The following is a 6,515-nucleotide window of genomic DNA, read 5'->3' on the forward strand; positions in this document are numbered from 1 at the left end:
AGTATATACATTAATTCAAAATAAAAATTTTTATAGGAACATTAAAACCATCTAGTAGCTCTTTTACATTTTAAGACAGCTTATAGTAAATGCTACTCAGGGACTCGTGACATGTATTTAATGATTGTCTTCACATAGAAGCTAAGGAATAAATCAGAGTTAAGGAACAGATCAAACACTTGGAAAAGCACAAATATAATTACTCCTTCCTCTAAAGGCTTTTTGCTTAGTACCCATTTTCTAGTAGTTGGACTTGGAAATTCATTTCTAAGTGCAATAATTTTATTTTGATAGAAATATATTTCAATCAACATTGATTGCCACCTAATTGAACAGAGTAACATATTTGCACTAATGCATATTTTGTTATATAAATTCTAGATTTTATATTTTTTAAATATTAAGGTTATAAAATATATTTTGGCCTACTGAATGTCTTCCTAGTAAGATGTGTCTTCTTGGCAGAAAGAATACTGGGGTATCCAACGTATTATGAACACGCAATAAAAAGTAGAAACTAACACCTTGAAGGAAAGATTATCATTACCTATGAACTCTCAACATTAATAAAAGTGATCATTTTAAAAAGGAGATGAGTGGAGTAGAGGAAAGAAGAAATGAGTCAGTGACATAAAGGTAACAATGAGTTTTTATTCACGTTTTGACTTTACTGTACTTCTTTGTTACCCGAGCTATGTACTGTCTTTCACTGGGCTCAAGGTCATCATATATTGCCCCCTCCCCACACCCTCACGCCCTTAAGTTTGCTTTTAGAAATAAATATAAATAGGTATTCTTTTTTATGAAAGTACAATTGACATACAACATTATATTAAAATAGGTGTTCTTGGCCAACCCTAAAGGCCCTCATTGGCAACCCTGTTGGGACCCCTCTCACTCTTGAAAGCTTTTTCTGTATCTTCACTTAATAAACTTCTATCGCTTTACTCACACACACACACAAAAATAGGTGTTCTTGAAAGAAGTGAGCAGGCAAGAGTAGATCAACAAATAGTACTAGAACAACTGGATATCCATACACAAAATAAAGGCACATTATGGGGAACAAAAATGAACCTCCACATTTCCTCACGCCATATGTAAAAATTAACCTAAACCAGATCATAAACTTATATGAAAATCCAAAACTGTAAGACTTCTAGCAGAAAACAGAAGAAAAAATTTGTGATCTTGGGCTGGGCATAATTTCTCTGAGAGGATACACAAAAAAACATTATTAAATAGGAAAGAAAAAAGTGATAAATTCCATTAACATTAAAAACTAAAAACTTCTGTTCTCTGGAAGACAAACATTAAGAATGAAAAGGCAAGCCAGAGGGGCGCCTGGGTGGCTCAGTTGGTTAAGCGACTGCCTTCGGCTCAGGTCATGATCCTGGAGTCCCTGGATCGAGTCCCGCATCGGGCTCCCTGCTTGGCGGGGAGTCTGCTTCTCCCTCTGACCCTCCCCCCTCTCATGTACTCGCTCTCTCTCATTCTCTCTCTCTCAAATAAATAAATAAAATCTTTAAGAAAAAAAAAAAAGGCAAGCCAGAGATTGAGAGAAAATATTCACAACACACATATGTAGCAAAGGACTTTACTCTTACAAAATTCAATTATAAGAAAACAAACAACCCCATAAAAAATGTGAAATGACATAAACAGGCACTTTATAAAAAATATTTACAAGTGCCTGGTAAGCACATGAAAAGATGCTCAACACCATTAGTCATCAGAGAAATATAAGTTAAAACCACAATGAGATACTACATACCCACTAGAATGGCTAAGATGAAAAAGACTGACAAATAATGGAGATGCATTGTTGGTGGGAATGTAAAATGGTATAACTGTTTTGGAAAATAGCTGGTAGTTTTTTAAAAAGTTAAACATACACCTATCATATAACACAGCAAATCCACTCCTAGGTATATTTACCCAAAAGAAATGAAAACTTGAAATCGGAGGGGGAGACGAACCATGAGAAACTATGGACTCTGAGAAACAAACTGAGGGTTCTAGAGGGGAAGGGGGTGGGGGGATGGGTTAGCCTGATGATGGGTATTAAGGAGGGCACGTACTAAATGGAGCACTGGGTGTTATACGCAAACAATGAATCATGGAACACTACATCAAAAACTAATGATGTAATGTATGGTGATTAAGATAATATAATAAAAAAATAAAATAAAAATAAATTTTAAAGAAAGACTTGTGCATGAATATTCTTAGCAATTTTATTAATGACAAAAACTGAATATGACCCACATGCCAACAGGTGAAACAAAGTGCAGCATATCAAAAAATGCAATACAAGAGGCGCCTGGGTGGCTCAGATGGTTAAGCGTCTGCCTTCGGCTCAGGTCATGATCCCAGGGTCCTAGGATCAAGCCCCACATCGGGCTCCCTGCTTGGCGGGGAGCCTGCTTCTCCCTCTCCCTCTACTGTTCTCTCTGCTTGTGCTCTCTCTGTCAAATAAATAAATAAAATCATTAAAAAAAAATGCAATACAAGACAGCAATAGAAAGGAATGAACTGTTGACACATTAACAATATGGTCCTGGGTGGCTCAGTCGGTTAAGCATCCCATTCTTGGTTTCTGCTCAGGTCATGATCTCAGGGTTGTGAAACTGAGCCCCGCGTCAGGATCTGTGCTCAGCACAGTCTGCTTGAGATTCTCTCTCTCCCTCTCCTTCTGCCTCTTCCCCCTCACACTCTCCCTCTCTCTCAAATAAATAAATAAATTTTTTAAAAAAATGGATGAACCTCAAAACATTATGCCAAATACTGGATGTTGTAGGTAAGTGATGAACCACTAAATGCTATACCTGAAACTAACATTATACTGTATGTTAACTAACGGGAGTTTAAATAAAAACTTGAAAAAGAAAAAAAAATTATGCCAAATAAAAGATAACCAGATACAAAAGAGTACATATACTAGTCTTATGTAGTATATATATAATTTATTACACCATTTATATAAAATTCTAGAACATTCAAAATTAGTTTACCAGTATGGCAAATTTCATGTTATAATTATTTTATCACAATAAAATAATGAAAAAGAAAAGCAATCTACAGTAATAGAAAGCACACAAGTGATTTCCTAGGACCTGGAGTTGACTGCAAAGCACAAGGAAACTTTTTGGGGTGACAGAAATGTTCTATAGCTTCATTATGGGAGTGACTACATGGATGCATACACTTGTCAAAATTCATCGAAGAGCACAGCTAAGTAAAATAGACGCATTTTTTAAAAGATTTTATTTATTTATCTGACAGAGAGAGAGTATAGCAGGGGAAGGGGGAGAGGGAGAGCAGACTCCTCGCTGAGCAGGGAGCCAGATGCAGGGCTCGATCCCAGGACCCTGGGACCATGACCTGAGCCGAAGGCAGATGCTTAACCGACTGAGCCACCCAGGCGTCCCATAGATGCATTTTTGTATGTAAATTATATATATTTTTAAAGATTTTATTTATTTATTTGACAGAGAGAGACACAGCGAGAGAGGGAACACAAGCAGGGGGAATGGGAGAGGGAGAAGCAGGCTTCACACTGAGCAGGGAGCCCGATGCGGGGCTCGATCCCAGGACTCTGGGACCATGACCTGAGCCGAAGGCAGACGCTTAACGACTGAGCCACCCAGGTGCCCCTGTATGTAAATTATACTTAAGTAAAATTTATTTAAAACTTTTAAAACAACAACAAAATTTTAAAATTTTTTTTTTTTAAAGATTTTATTTATTTATTTGACAGAGAAAGACAGCGAGAGAGGGAACATAAGCAGGGGGAGTGGGAGAGGGAGAAGCAGACTCCCCGCCGAGCAGGGAGCCCGATGCGGGACTCGATCCAGGGACTCCAGGATCATGACCTGAGCCGAAGGCAGTCGCTTAACCAACTGAGCCACCCAGGCGCCCAAAATTTAAAAAATTTTTAAAACACACACATACACACACAAAACTTTCCTTACAAAGGCAGGAGAAAACGAAAGTCTGGGAAACAAAGTATATGAAGTTCCAGTTATAAGCACATTGAAATAAGTCTTCATTTCAGTCTTTGTTACAAAAGTCCTACTGTGATGTCAGTGTATTAATTTAATATTGCTGCACAATAAATTTTCACAATCTTAGAAATTTAAAACAACACAAATTTATTGTCTCACAGTTTCCATGGGTTGGGAATCTGGGCTGAGTTCATTGCTTAGGGTCTCACTTGAAATCAAGGTGTCAGAGGGACGTGATCTCATTTGAGGGTTAGGGTTCTCTTCCAGGCTCATTCAGGTTGGCAGAATTAGGTTCGTCATGATTAGATGGCTGGAGTTTGTTTTCTTGCTGGCTCTCTCAGCTCCTAGAGGCTGCCCTCAGTTCCTAGCCTTATGGCTTTCTCACAACTTGGCTACTATTTCAACAAATCCAGCAGAAAAATCTCCTTTAAAGGTTCACCTGATAAGTCAGGCCCACCACAGATAGCCTCCCTTTTTGATGAATTCAAAGGACATTAATAACATCTGCAAAATCTCATCTTTGCCACATAACATAATCTCATGAAAGGGCTGATATCCAATTATATTCATAGATTCTTCCATGTTCAAGAGAAGGTGACTAGATAAGGTATGCACATAAGGAGGGCAGGAATCTTAGGGGCTATTCAGAATTCTGCCTACCATCGTCTGCCCTCTGGCACTCAATAATTCATGCCCCTCCCAAAAGAAAAAGAAGTTCACTCCCTCCCAAGGTTCCCTTCCCCTGCCGTTACACTGGCAGCTCAAAATCCATGATCTCATCATCTAAATCATCTATATGTGGTACAAATAATGCTCCTGGGTATAATCCATTAAGTACAGTTCCTCGAAGCACAATTCCTCTTGGCAGACCTGGGAAACTAAAGAGACCAGTTGTCTGTCCCCAACACTCCCATCACAAAATGGTGGACCAGGCATAGAAGAACAGTTAGATATATTTCAGTTCAAAACTTCCATCCTTGCCTTTTCATCCTATAACAAACTTGCAGGTGAGTAATTTTATCAGCCTGCTTCCTAACAGAATTTTGCTGGGTCTTAGCCTCTGCTGTTTGTTAGAGTAGCACCACCCTTGATTCTAAAACCTGTCTTAGTTCTGTTGTTGCATATAACAAATTACCACCAGCAGCTTAAAACAACATTTACTATCTCCCTGTTCCTGTAGATCAGAACTACAAGCATGGTTTATCAGGTTTTCTGCTTACAGTCATGCCAGGCTGCATCCCAGGTATTTCCTGGAGCAAAGGGCTTATCAGAAGAATTGCTGGAGAAAGATCTGCTTCCAAGCATATTCAGGTTGTAGGTAAATTCCCATTCCTTGCACTTATATAACTGAGGCTACTGGCCCTAAAGGCCGTATCATAGCAACTGGCTTCTTCAAGGCAAGCAGGAGAGTCTTGCTGCAGTCAGCTAAGATCAAGTCTTACATAACAACATAATCATGGAAATGATCTCCCGTCACTTTTACATCCCATCACTTTTGCCATATTCTGTTGGCTAGATATGGCTAGAAGCAAGTCACAGGTTCTGCCCACATCTAAGGAGAGGATTATACAAGGGCATGACTCATTGGGGGCCACCTTAGTATGTTCCTTTGTCTCCATTATTTTCTTCAACCTGAGAAAAACTCCTATGGTCTTTCACATTTCTAGTAGCCTAACACAGAGGAGCTCTAGATAATTTAAAGCTGCAGTTATCAAACCTATGATTTCAGGACCCCTTTTATACTCTTAAAAACATTATTGAGACTTAAAAAAAATTATTGAGGACCTGAAAGAACTTTTGTTTATATGGGTTGTATGTATTGATTTTTAGTAAGACACTGAAAACTTCATTTACTGATTCATTAAAAAGTAGTAAACTCATTATATGTTAATGTACATAACATTTTTTAAGATTTTATTTATTTACTTGAGAGAGAGAGAGAATGCACACAAGCCAAGGGAGGGAAAGAGAAGCAGACTCCCGGTAGAGCAGGGAGCCCGGCACAGGACTCTGGGATCACGACCCGAGCTGAAGGCTAACGCCCAACCGACTGAGCCACCCAGGTGCTCAACGGACATAACATTTTTTTTTAAATAATTATATTATCCAAAAAAAATGTAAGAGTAGCATTGTAAAACAAAGATTTTGCAAATCTTTTTCATGCCTGGATTAATGGAAGACAGCTAGACTCTCATACCTGCTTCCACACATAATTACACATCATACAGCCTCTGGAAAATGCCACTGTACATTCAATGAACAAATAAGTTAGGCAAAGAATGTCTTCATATTATTGTGCGTATAGTTTGACCTTATGGGTGTCCCGAAAGGATCTTAAGGAACTCCAGGGATCCCCAGACCACACTTTAAAAACCACTGCTTTAAAGAATTGTCATAGGTTGAGGGAAGGAAGGCGTTTTAATTCATTCGAAAAGTTTTCCAGTGCTTACTCTGCGCCAGCTACCGTTCAAAGTAAACTAGATAGATCAGGTCCTGTCCTCGGGGTAC

This window comes from Neomonachus schauinslandi, chromosome 3, assembly GCF_002201575.2.
Source record: "Neomonachus schauinslandi chromosome 3, ASM220157v2, whole genome shotgun sequence".
NCBI lineage: Eukaryota > Metazoa > Chordata > Mammalia > Carnivora > Phocidae > Neomonachus > Neomonachus schauinslandi.